The sequence below is a fragment of the Taudactylus pleione genome, unplaced genomic scaffold (genome assembly GCF_031769625.1).
Source record: "Taudactylus pleione unplaced genomic scaffold, aTauple2 ptg000966l, whole genome shotgun sequence".
In the NCBI taxonomy this organism is placed as follows: Eukaryota; Metazoa; Chordata; class Amphibia; order Anura; family Myobatrachidae; genus Taudactylus; species Taudactylus pleione.
Window position 1 is genome coordinate 99,293 of NW_028285367.1, and position 12,324 is coordinate 111,616.

At 49.3% G+C, this 12,324-nt stretch overlaps 1 protein-coding gene across 3 annotated transcripts in view; it reads left to right on the top strand.

Moving 5' to 3' along the window:
• Positions 1 to 12,324, top strand: part of APBB1 (amyloid beta precursor protein binding family B member 1) — a 125,322-nt gene that overhangs the window by 84,694 nt on the left and 28,304 nt on the right. The gene's annotated exons all lie outside the window — the stretch shown is intronic.

The window sequence follows — 12,324 nt, forward strand, 5'->3', positions numbered from 1 at the left end:
CTACACTCCGTAGTAGCATTAATCAGGGAAGGGAAATAGTGCCCCCCATTCTCTTTACACTCCATAGTAGCATTAATCAGGGAAGGGAAATAGAGCCCCCCATTCTCTCTACACTCCGTAGTAGCATTAATCAGGGAAGGGAAATAGAGCCCCCCATTCTCTCTACACTCCATAGTAGCATTAATCAGGGAAGGGAAATAGAGCCCCCCATTCTCTCTACACTCCATAGTAGCATTAATCAGGGAAGGGAAATAGAGCCCCCCATTCTCTCTACACTCCATAGTAGCATTAATCAGGGAAGGGAAATAGTGCCCCCCATTCTCTCTACACTCCACAGTAGCATTAATCAGGGAAGGGAAATAGAGCCCCCCATTCTCTCTACACTCCATAGTAGCATTAATCAGGGAAGGGAAATAGAGCCCCCCATTCTCCTTACACTCCATAGTAGCATTAATCAGGGAAGGGAAATAGAGCCCCCCATTCTCTCTACTCTCCATAGTAGCATTAATCAGGGAAGTGAAATAGAGCCCCCCATTCTCCTTACACTCCATAGTAGCATTAATCAGGGAAGGGAAATAGAGCCCCCCATTCTCTTTACACTCCATAGTAGCATTAATCAGGGAAGGGAAATAGTGCCCCCCATTCTCTCTACTCTCCATAGTAGCATTAATCAGGGATGGGAAATAGAGCCCCCCATTCTCTCTACACTCCATAGTAGCATTAATCAGGGAAGGGAAATAGAGCCCCCCATTCTCCTTACACTCCATAGTAGCATTAATCAGGGAAGGGAAATAGAGCCCCCCATTCTCTCTACTCTCCATAGTAGCATTAATCAGGGAAGGGAAATAGAGCCCCCCATTCTCTTTACACTCCATAGTAGCATTAATCAGGGAAGGGAAATAGAGCCCCCCATTCTCTCTACACTCCACAGTAGCATTAATCAGGGAAGGGAAATAGAGCCCCCCATTCTCTCTACTCTCCATAGTAGCATTAATCAGGGAAGGGAAATAGTGCCCCCCATTCTCTCTACACTCCATAGTAGCATTAATCAGGGAAGGGAAATAGAGCCCCCCATTCTCCTTACACTCCATAGTAGCATTAATCAGGGAAGGGAAATAGAGCCCCCCATTCTCTCTACACTCCATAGTAGCATTAATCAGGGAAGGGAAATAGTGCCCCCCATTCTCTCTACTCTCCATAGTAGCATTAATCAGGGAAGGGAAATAGAGCCCCCCATTCTCTCTACACTCCACAGTAGCATTAATCAGGGAAGGGAAATAGAGCCCCCCATTCTCTCTACACTCCGTAGTAGCATTAATCAGGGAAGGGAAATAGTGCCCCCCATTCTCTCTACACTCCATAGTAGCATTAATCAGGGAAGGGAAATAGAGCCCCCCATTCTCCTTACACTCCATAGTAGCATTAATCAGGGAAGGGAAATAGATCCCCCCATTCTCTCTACACTCCATAGTAGCATTAATCAGAGAAGGGAAATAGTGCCCCCCATTCTCTCTACACTCCGTAGTAGCATTAATCAGGGAAGGGAAATAGTGCCCCCCATTCTCTCTACACTCCATAGTAGCATTAATCAGGGAAGGGAAATAGTGCCCCCCATTCTCTCTACACTCCACAGTAGCATTAATCAGGGATGGGAAATAGAGCCCCCCATTCTCTCTACACTCCATAGTAGCATTAATCAGAGAAGGGAAATAGTGCCCCCCATTCTCTCTACACTCCGTAGTAGCATTAATCAGGGAAGGGAAATAGTGCCCCCCATTCTCTCTACACTCCACAGTAGCATTAATCAGGGAAGGGAAATAGAGCCCCCCATTCTCTTTACACTCCATAGTAGCATTAATCAGGGAAGTGAAATAGAGCCCCCCCATTCTCTCTACACTCCATAGTAGCATTAATCAGGGAAGGGAAATAGAGCCCCCCATTCTCCTTACACTCCATAGTAGCATTAATCAGGGATGGGAAATAGAGCCCCCCATTCTCTCTACACTCCATAGTAGCATTAATCAGGGATGGGAAATAGAGCCCCCCATTCTCTCTACACTCCACAGTAGCATTAATCAGGGAAGGGAAATAGTGCCCCCCATTCTCTTTACACTCCATAGTAGCATTAATCAGGGAAGGGAAATAGAGCCCCCCATTCTCCTTACACTCCATAGTAGCATTAATCAGGGATGGGAAATAGAGCCCCCCATTCTCTCTACACTCCGTAGTAGCATTAATCAGGGAAGGGAAATAGAGCCCCCCATTCTCTCTACACTCCACAGTAGCATTAATCAGGGAAGGGAAATAGTGCCCCCCATTCTCTTTACACTCCATAGTAGCATTAATCAGGGAAGGGAAATAGAGCCCCCCATTCTCTCTACACTCCACAGTAGCATTAATCAGGGAAGGGAAATAGTGCCCCCCATTCTCCTTACACTCCATAGTAGCATTAATCAGGGAAGGGAAATAGTGCCCCCCATTCTCTTTACACTCCATAGTAGCATTAATCAGGGAAGGGAAATAGAGCCCCCCATTCTCTTTACACTCCATAGTAGCATTAATCAGGGATGGGAAATAGAGCCCCCCATTCTCTCTACACTCCATAGTAGCATTAATCAGAGAAGGGAAATAGTGCCCCCCATTCTCTCTACACTCCGTAGTAGCATTAATCAGGGAAGGGAAATAGTGCCCCCCATTCTCTCTACACTCCACAGTAGCATTAATCAGGGAAGGGAAATAGAGCCCCCCATTCTCTTTACACTCCATAGTAGCATTAATCAGGGAAGTGAAATAGAGCCCCCCCATTCTCTCTACACTCCATAGTAGCATTAATCAGGGAAGGGAAATAGAGCCCCCCATTCTCCTTACACTCCATAGTAGCATTAATCAGGGATGGGAAATAGAGCCCCCCATTCTCTCTACACTCCGTAGTAGCATTAATCAGGGAAGGGAAATAGAGCCCCCCATTCTCTCTACACTCCACAGTAGCATTAATCAGGGAAGGGAAATAGTGCCCCCCATTCTCTTTACACTCCATAGTAGCATTAATCAGGGAAGGGAAATAGAGCCCCCCATTCTCTCTACACTCCACAGTAGCATTAATCAGGGAAGGGAAATAGTGCCCCCCATTCTCCTTACACTCCATAGTAGCATTAATCAGGGAAGGGAAATAGTGCCCCCCATTCTCTTTACACTCCATAGTAGCATTAATCAGGGAAGGGAAATAGAGCCCCCCATTCTCTTTACACTCCATAGTAGCATTAATCAGGGAAGGGAAATAGTGCCCCCCATTCTCTCTACACTCCATAGTAGCATTAATCAGGGATGGGAAATAGAGCCCCCCATTCTCTCTACACTCCGTAGTAGCATTAATCAGGGAAGGGAAATAGAGCCCCCCATTCTCTCTACACTCCACAGTAGCATTAATCAGGGAAGGGAAATAGAGCCCCCCATTCTCTCTACACTCCACAGTAGCATTAATCAGGGAAGACACATACAGTATATGAAGGGAAATAGGACAGAAAATGAGAAGAGGAGTTTCCGGTCACGTCTGCACTACAAAGCTCTGTGCTGTTTCCTGAACCTGTAGACAGAGAGTTTACGGTGATTATTTCTTCATTTTATCTGTGTGAATAATACAAATTATGTTTAATTAGACACTTTGGAACTATTATGTCTTTTTATCTATGCAAATATCATTACCGGGACAGCGCTATGTTTTCAGTGTAAATACTGTCTGTTTCCTCTGCTGATTCTGTCATTCTCTCATACATCCATTATCTATACTGGTATCACGTGCCCCTCGCTGCCTATCCTATACTAGTATCACGTGCCCCTCGCTGCCTATCCTATATTAGTGTGACGTGTCCCTCGCTGCCTATCCTATACTGGTATCACGTGTCCCTCGCTGCCTATCCTATACTAGTATCACGTGGCCCTCGCTGCCTATCCTATACTGGTATCACGTGGCCCTCGCTGCCTATCCTATACTGGTATCACGTGGCCCTCGCTGCCTATCCTATACTGGTATCACGTGGCCCTCGCTGCCTATCCTATACTAGTATCACGTGGCCCTCGCTGCCTATCCTATACTAGTATCACGTGCCCCTCGCTGCCTATCCTATACTGGTATCACGTGCCCCTCGCTGCCTATCCTATACTGGTATCACGTGCCCCTCGCTGCCTATCCTATACTGGTATCATGTGCCCCTCGCTGCCTATCCTATACTGGTATCATGTGTCCCTTGCTGCCTATCCTATAGTGGTATCACGTGGCCCTCGCTGCCTATCCTATACTAGTGTGACGTGTCCCTCGCTGTCTATCCTTTACTGGTATCACGTGCCCCTCGCTGTCTATCCTATACTGGTATCACGTGCCCCTCGCTGCCTATCCTATACTAATGTGACGTGTCCCTCGCTGCCTATCCTATACTAATGTGACGTGTCCTTCGCTGTCTATCCTATACTGGTATCACGTGCCCCTCGCTGCCTATCCTATACTGGTATCACGTGCCCCTCGCTGCCTATCCTATACTGGTATCACGTGCCCCTCGCTGCCTATCCTATACTGGTATCACGTGCCCCTCGCTGCCTATCCTATACTGGTATCACGTGTCCCTCGCTGCCTATTCTATAGTATCACGTGCCCCTCGCTACCTATCCTATACTGGTATCACGTGTCCCTCGCTGCCTATCCTATACTAATGTGAAGTGTCCCTCGCTGCCTATCCTATACTGATATCACGTGTCCCTCGCTGCCTATCCTATACTAATGTGACGTGTCCCTCGCTGCCTATCCTATACTGGTATCACGTGGCCCTCGCTGCCTATCCTATACTAGTATCACGTGTCACTCGCTGCCTATTCTATACTAGTATCACGTGTCCCTCGCTGCCTATCCTATACTAGTGTGACGTGTCCCTCGCTGCCTATTCTATACTAGTATCACGTGTCCCTCGCTGCCTATCCTATACTAGTATCACGTGCCCCTCGCTGCCTATCCTATACTAGTATCACTTGCCCCTCGTTGCCTCTTCTATACTAGTGTGACGTGTCCCTCGCTGCCTATCCTATACTAGTGTGACGTGTCCCTAGCTGTCTATCCTATACTGGTATCACGTGCCCCTCGCTGTCTATCCTATACTGGTATCACGTACCCCTCGCTGCCTATCCTATACTAGTATCACGTGTCCTTCGCTGCCTATCCTATTCTAGTATTACGTGTCCCTCGCTGCCTATCCTACTGGTATCACGTGTCCCTCGCTGCCTATTCTATAGTATCACATGACCCTCGCTACCTATCCTATACTGGTATCACGTGTCCCTCGCTGCCTATCCTATACTAGTATCACGTGTCCTTCGCTGCCTATCCTTTTCTAGTATTACGTGTCCCTCGCTGCCTATCCTACTGGTATCACGTGTCCCTCGCTGCCTATTCTATAGTATCACATGCCCCTCGCTACCTATCCTATACTGGTATCACGTGTCCCTCGCTGCCTATCCTATACTAGTATCACGTGTCCCTCGCTGCCTATCCTATACTAGTATCACGTGCCCCTCGCTGCCAATCCTATACTAGTATCACGTGCCCCTCGCTGCCTATCCTATACTGGTATCACGTGGCCCTCGCTGCCTATCCTATAGTGGTATCACGTGGCCCTCACTGCCTATCCTATAGTGGTATCACGTGGCCCTCGCTGCCTATCCTATAGTGGTATCACGTGGCCCTCGCTGCCTATCCTATACTGGTGTGACGTGTCCCTCGCTGCCTATCCTATACTAGTAACACGTGTCCCTCGCTGCCTATCCTATACTGGTATCACGTGTCCCTCGCTGCCTATCCTATACTGGTATAACGTGTCCCTCGCTGCCTATCCTATACTGGTATCACGTGTCCCTCGCTGCCTATCCTATACTGGTATCACGTGTCCCTCGCTGCCTATCCTATACTAGTATCACGTGCCCCTCGCTGCCTATCCTATACTAGTATCAAGTGTCCCTCGCTGCCTATCCTATACTAGTATCACGTGCCCCTCGCTGCCTATCCTATACAAGTATCACGTGGCACTCGCTGCCTATCCTATACTAGTATCACGTGCCCCTCGCTGCCTATCCTATACTAGTATCACGTGCCCCTCGCTGCCTATCCTATACTAGTATCACGTGTCCCTCGCTGCCTATCCTATACTAGTATCACGTGTCCCTCGCTGCCTATCCTATACTAGTATCACGTGGCACTCGCTGCCTATCCTATACTAGTATCACGTGCCCCTCTCTGCCTATCCTATACTAGTATCACGTGTCCCTCGCTGCCTATCCTATACTAGTATCACGTGCCCCTCGCTGCCTATCCTATACTAGTGTGACGTGCCCCTCGCTGCCTATTCTATACTAGTATCACGTGTCCCTCGCTGCCTATCCTATACTAGTGTGACGTGTCCCTCTCTGCCTATCCTATACTAGTATCACGTGCCCCTCGCTGCCTATCCTATACTGGTATCACGTGCCCCTCGCTGCCTATCCTATACTGGTATCACGTGCCCCTCGCTGCCTATCCTATACTGGTATCACGTGCCCCTCGCTGCCTATCCTATACTGGTATCACGTGCCCCTCGCTGCTTATCCTATACTGGTATCACGTGCCCTTCGCTGCCTATCCTATACTGGTATCACGTGTCCCTCGCTGCCAATTCTATAGTATCACGTGTCCCTCGCTGCCTATCCTATACTAATGTGACGTGTCCCTCGCTGCCTATCCTATACTGATATCACGTGTCCCTCGCTGCCTATCCTATACTGGTATCACGTGTCCCTTGCTGCCTCTCCTATACTAGTATCACGTGTCCCTCGCTGCCTATTCTATACTAGTATCACGTGTCCCTCGCTGCCTATCCTATACTAGTGTGACGTGTCCCTCGCTGCCTATCCTATACTGATGTGACGTGTCCCTCGCTGCCTATCCTATACTGGTATCACGTGTCCCTTGCTGCCTCTCCTATACTAGTATCACGTGTCCCTCGCTGCCTATTCTATACTAGTATCACATTTCCCTCGCTGCCTATCCTATACTAGTATCACGTGTCCCTCGCTGCCTATCCTATACTGGTATCACATGCCCCTCGCTGCTTATCCTATACTAGTATCACGTGCCCCTCGCTGCCTATCCTATACTAGTATTACGTGTCCCTTGCTGCCTATCCTATACTAGTTTCACGTGTCCCTCGCTGCCTATTCTTTACTAGTATCACGTGTCCCTTGCTGCCTATCCTATACTAGTATCACGTGTCCCTCGCTGCCTATCCTATACTAGTATCACGTGTCCCTCGCTGCCTATCCTATACTAGTATCACGTGCCCCTCGCTGCCTATCCTATACTAGTATCACGTGTCCCTCGCTGCCTATCCTATACTAGTATCTCTTGTCCCTCGCTGCCTATCCTATACTAGTATCACTTGCCCCTCGCTGCCTATTCTATACTAGTGTGACGTGTCCTTCGCTGCCTATCCTATACTAGTGTGACGTGTCCCTCGCTGCCTATCTTATACTAGTGTGACGTTTACCTCGCTGCCTATCCTATACTAGTATCACGTGCCCCTCGCTGCCTATCCTATACTAGTGTGACGTGTCCCTCGCTGTGTATCCTATACTGGTATCACGTGCCCCTCGCTGTCTATCCTATACTGGTATAACGTGCCCCTCGCTGCCTATACTATACTAGTATCACGTGTCCTTCGCTGCCTATCCTATACTAATGTCACGTGTCCCTCGCTGCCTATCCTATACTAGTGTGACGTGTCCCTCGCTGCCTATCTTATACTAGTGTGACGTTTACCTCGCTGCCTATCCTATACTAGTATCACGTGCCCCTCGCTGCCTATCCTATACTAGTGTGACGTGTCCCTCGCTGTGTATCCTATACTGGTATCACGTGCCCCTCGCTGTCTATCCTATACTGGTATAACGTGCCCCTCGCTGCCTATACTATACTAGTATCACGTGTCCTTCGCTGCCTATCCTATACTAATGTCACGTGTCCCTCGCTGCCTATCCTATACTAGTGTGACGTGTCCCTCGCTGCCTATCCTATACTGGTATCACGTGCCCCTCGCTGCCTATCCTATACTGGTATCACGTGCCTCTCGCTGTCTATCCTATACTTGTATCACGTGTCCCTCGCTGCCTATTCTATAGTATCACGTGCCCCTCGCTACCTATCCTATACTAGTATCACGTGTCCCTCGCTGCCTATCCTATACTAGTGTGACGTGTCACTCGCTGCCTATCCTATACTAGTATCACGTGCCCCTCGCTGCCTATCCTATACTAGTGTGACGTGTCCCTTGCTGTCTATCCTATACTGGTATCATGTGCCCCTCGCTGTCTATCCTATACTGGTATAACGTGCCCCTCGCTGCCTATACTATACTAGTATCACGTGTCCTTCGCTGCCTATACTATACTAGTATCACGTGTCCTTCGCTGCCTATCCTATACTAATGTCACGTGTCCCTCGCTGCCTATCCTATACTAGTGTGACGTGTCCCTCGCTGCCTATCCTATACTAGTATCACGTGCCCCTCGCTGCCTATCCTATACTGGTATCACGTGCCCCTCGCTGCCTATCCTATACTTGTATCACGTGTCCCTCGCTGCCTATTCTATAGTATCACGTGCCCCTCGCTACCTATCCTATACTAATGTCACGTGTCCCTCGCTGCCTATCCTATACTAGTGTGACGTGTCCCTCGCTGCCTATCCTATACTAGTATCACGTGCCCCTCGCTGCCTATCCTATACTGGTATCACGTGCCCCTCGCTGCCTATCCTATACTCGTATCACGTGTCCCTCGCTGCCTATTCTATAGTATCACGTGCCCCTCGCTACTTATCCTATACTGGTATAACGTGCCCCTCGCTGCCTATACTATACTAGTATCACGTGTCCTTCGCTGCCTATCCTATACTGGTATCACGTGCCCCTCGCTGCCTATCCTATACTTGTATCACGTGTCCCTCGCTGCCTATTCTATAGTATCACGTGCCCCTCGCTACCTATCCTATACTAATGTCACGTGTCCCTCGCTGCCTATCCTATACTAGTGTGACGTGTCCCTCGCTGCCTATCCTATACTAGTATCACGTGCCCCTCGCTGCCTATCATATACTGGTATCACGTGCCCCTCGCTGCCTATCCTATACTCGTATCACGTGTCCCTCGCTGCCTATTCTATAGTATCACGTGCCCCTCGCTACTTATCCTATACTGGTATAACGTACCCCTCGCTGCCTATACTATACTAGTATCACGTGTCCTTCGCTGCCTATCCTATACTAATGTCACGTGTCCCTCGCTGCCTATCCTATACTAGTGTGACGTGTCCCTCGCTGCCTATCCTATACTAGTATCACGTGCCCCTCGCTGCCTATCCTATACTGGTATGACGTGCCCCTCGCTGCCTATCCTATACTCGTATCACGTGTCCCTCGCTTCCTATTCTATAGTATCACGTGCCCCTCGCTACCTATCCTATACTAGTATCACGTGTCCCTCGCTGCCTATCCTATACTAGTGTGACGTGTCACTCGCTGCCTATCCTATACTAGTATCACGTGCCCCTTGCTGCCTATCCTATACTATTGTGACGTGTCCCTCGCTGTCTATCCTATACTGGTATCACGTGCCCCTCGCTGTCTATCCTATACTGGTATAACGTGCCCCTCGCTGCCTATACTATACTAGTATCACGTGTCCTTCGCTGCCTATCCTATACTAATGTCACGTGTACCTCGCTGCCTATCCTATACTAGTGTGACGTGTCCCTCGCTGCCTATCCTATACTAGTATCACGTGCCCCTCGCTGCCTATCCTATACTAGTATCACGTGCCCCTCGCTGCCTATCCTATACTGGTATCACGTCCCCCTCGCTGCCTATCCTATACTGGTATCACGTGCCCCTCGCTGCCTATCCTATACTAGTATCACGTTTCCCTCGCTGCCTATCCTATACTAGTATCACGTGTCCCTCGCTGCCTATCCTATACTAGTATTACGTGTCCCTTGCTGCCTATCCTATACTAGTTTCACGTGTCCCTCGCTGCCTATTCTTTACTAGTATCACGTGTCCCTCGCTGCCTATCCTATACTAGTATCACGTGTCCCTCGCTGCCTATCCTATACTAGTATCACTTGCCCCTCGCTGCCTATTCTATACTAGTGTGACGTGTCCTTCGCTGCCTATCCTATACTAGTGTGACGTGTCCCTAGCTGCCTATCTTATACTAGTGTGACGTTTACCTCGCTGCCTATCCTATACTAGTATCACGTGCCCCTCGCTGCCTATCCTATACTAGTATCACTTGCCCCTCGCTGCCTATCCTATGCTAGTGTGACGTGTCCCTCGCTGTGTATCCTATACTGGTATCACGTGCCCCTCGCTGTCTATCCTATACTGGTATAACGTGCCCCTCGCTGCCTATACTATACTAGTATCACGTGTCCTTCGCTGCCTATCCTATACTAATGTCACGTGTCCCTCGCTGCCTATCCTATACTAGTGTGACGTGTCCCTCGCTGCCTATCCTATACTAGTATCACGTGCCCCTCGCTGCCTATCCTATACTGGTATCACGTGCCCCTCGCTGCCTATCCTATACACGTATCACGTGTCCCTCGCTGCCTATTCTATAGTATCACGTGCCCCTCGCAACCTATCCTATACTAGTATCACGTGTCCCTCGCTGCCTATCCTATACTAGTGTGACGTGTCACTCGCTGCCTATCCTATACTAGTATCACGTGCCCCTCGCTGCCTATCCTATACTAGTGTGACGTGTCCCTCGCTGTCTATCCTATACTGGTATCACGTGCCCCTCGCTGTCTATCCTATACTGGTATAACGTGCCCCTCGCTGCCTATACTATACTAGTATCACATGTCCTTCGCTGCCTATCCTATACTAATGTCACGTGTACCTCGCTGCCTATCCTATACTAGTGTGACGTTTCCCTCGCTGCTTATCCTATACTAGTATCACGTACCCCTCGCTGCTTATCCTATACTAGTATCACGTGCCCCTCGCTGCCTATCCTATACTGGTATCACGTGTCCCTTGCTGCCTATCCTATACTGGTTTCACGTGCCCCTCGCTGCCTATCCTGTACTAGTATCACGTGTCCCTCGCTGCCTATTCTATAGTATCACGTGCCCGTCGCTACCTATCCTATACTAATGTGACGTGTCCCTCGCTGCCTATCCTATACTAATGTGACGTGTCCCTCGCTGCCTATCCTATACTGATATCACGTGCCCCTCGCTGCCTATCCTATACTGATGTGACGTGTCCCTCGCTGCCTATCCTATACTGGTATCACGTGTCCCTCGCTGCCTATCCTATACTAGTGTGACGTGTCCCTCGCTGCCTATCCTATACTGATATCACGTGTCCCTCGCTGCCTATCCTATACTAATGTGACGTGTCCGTCGCTGCCTATCCTATACTGGTATCACGTGTCCCTTGCTGCCTCTCCTATACTAGTATCACGTGTCCCTCGCTGCCTAATCTATACTAGTATCACGTTTCCCTCGCTGCCTATCCTATACTAGTATCACGTTTCCCTCGCTGCCTATCCTATACTAGTATCACGTGTCCCTCGCTGCCTATCCTATACTGGTATCACATGCCCCTCGCTGCCTATTCTATACTAGTGTGACGTGTCCTTCGCTGCCTATCCTATACTAGTGTGACGTGTCCCTCGCTGCCTATCTTATACTAGTGTGACGTTTACCTCGCTGCCTATCCTATACTAGTATCACGTGCCCCTCGCTGCCTATCCTATACTGGTATCACGTGCCCCTCGCTGCCTATCCTATACTGGTATCACGTGCCCCTCGCTGCCTATCCTATACTGGTATCACGTGCCCCTCGCTGCCTATCCTATACTGGTATCACGTGCCCCTCGCTGCCTATCCTGTACTGGTATCACGTGTCCCTCGCTGCCTATCCTATACTGGTATCACGTGCCCCTCGCTGCCTATCCTATAGTGGTATCACGTGCCCCTCGCTGCCTATCCTATACTAGTATTACGTGTCCCTTGCTGCCTATCCTATACTAGTTTCTCGTGTCCCTCGCTGCCTATTCTTTACTAGTATCACGTGTCCCTCGCTGCCTATTCTATTCTAGTGTGACGTGTCCTTCGCTGCCTATCCTATACTAGTGTGACGTGTCCCTCGCTGCCTATCTTATACTAGTGTGACGTTTACCTCGCTGCCTATCCTATACTAGTATCACGTGCCCCTCGCTGCCTATCCTATACTGGTATCACG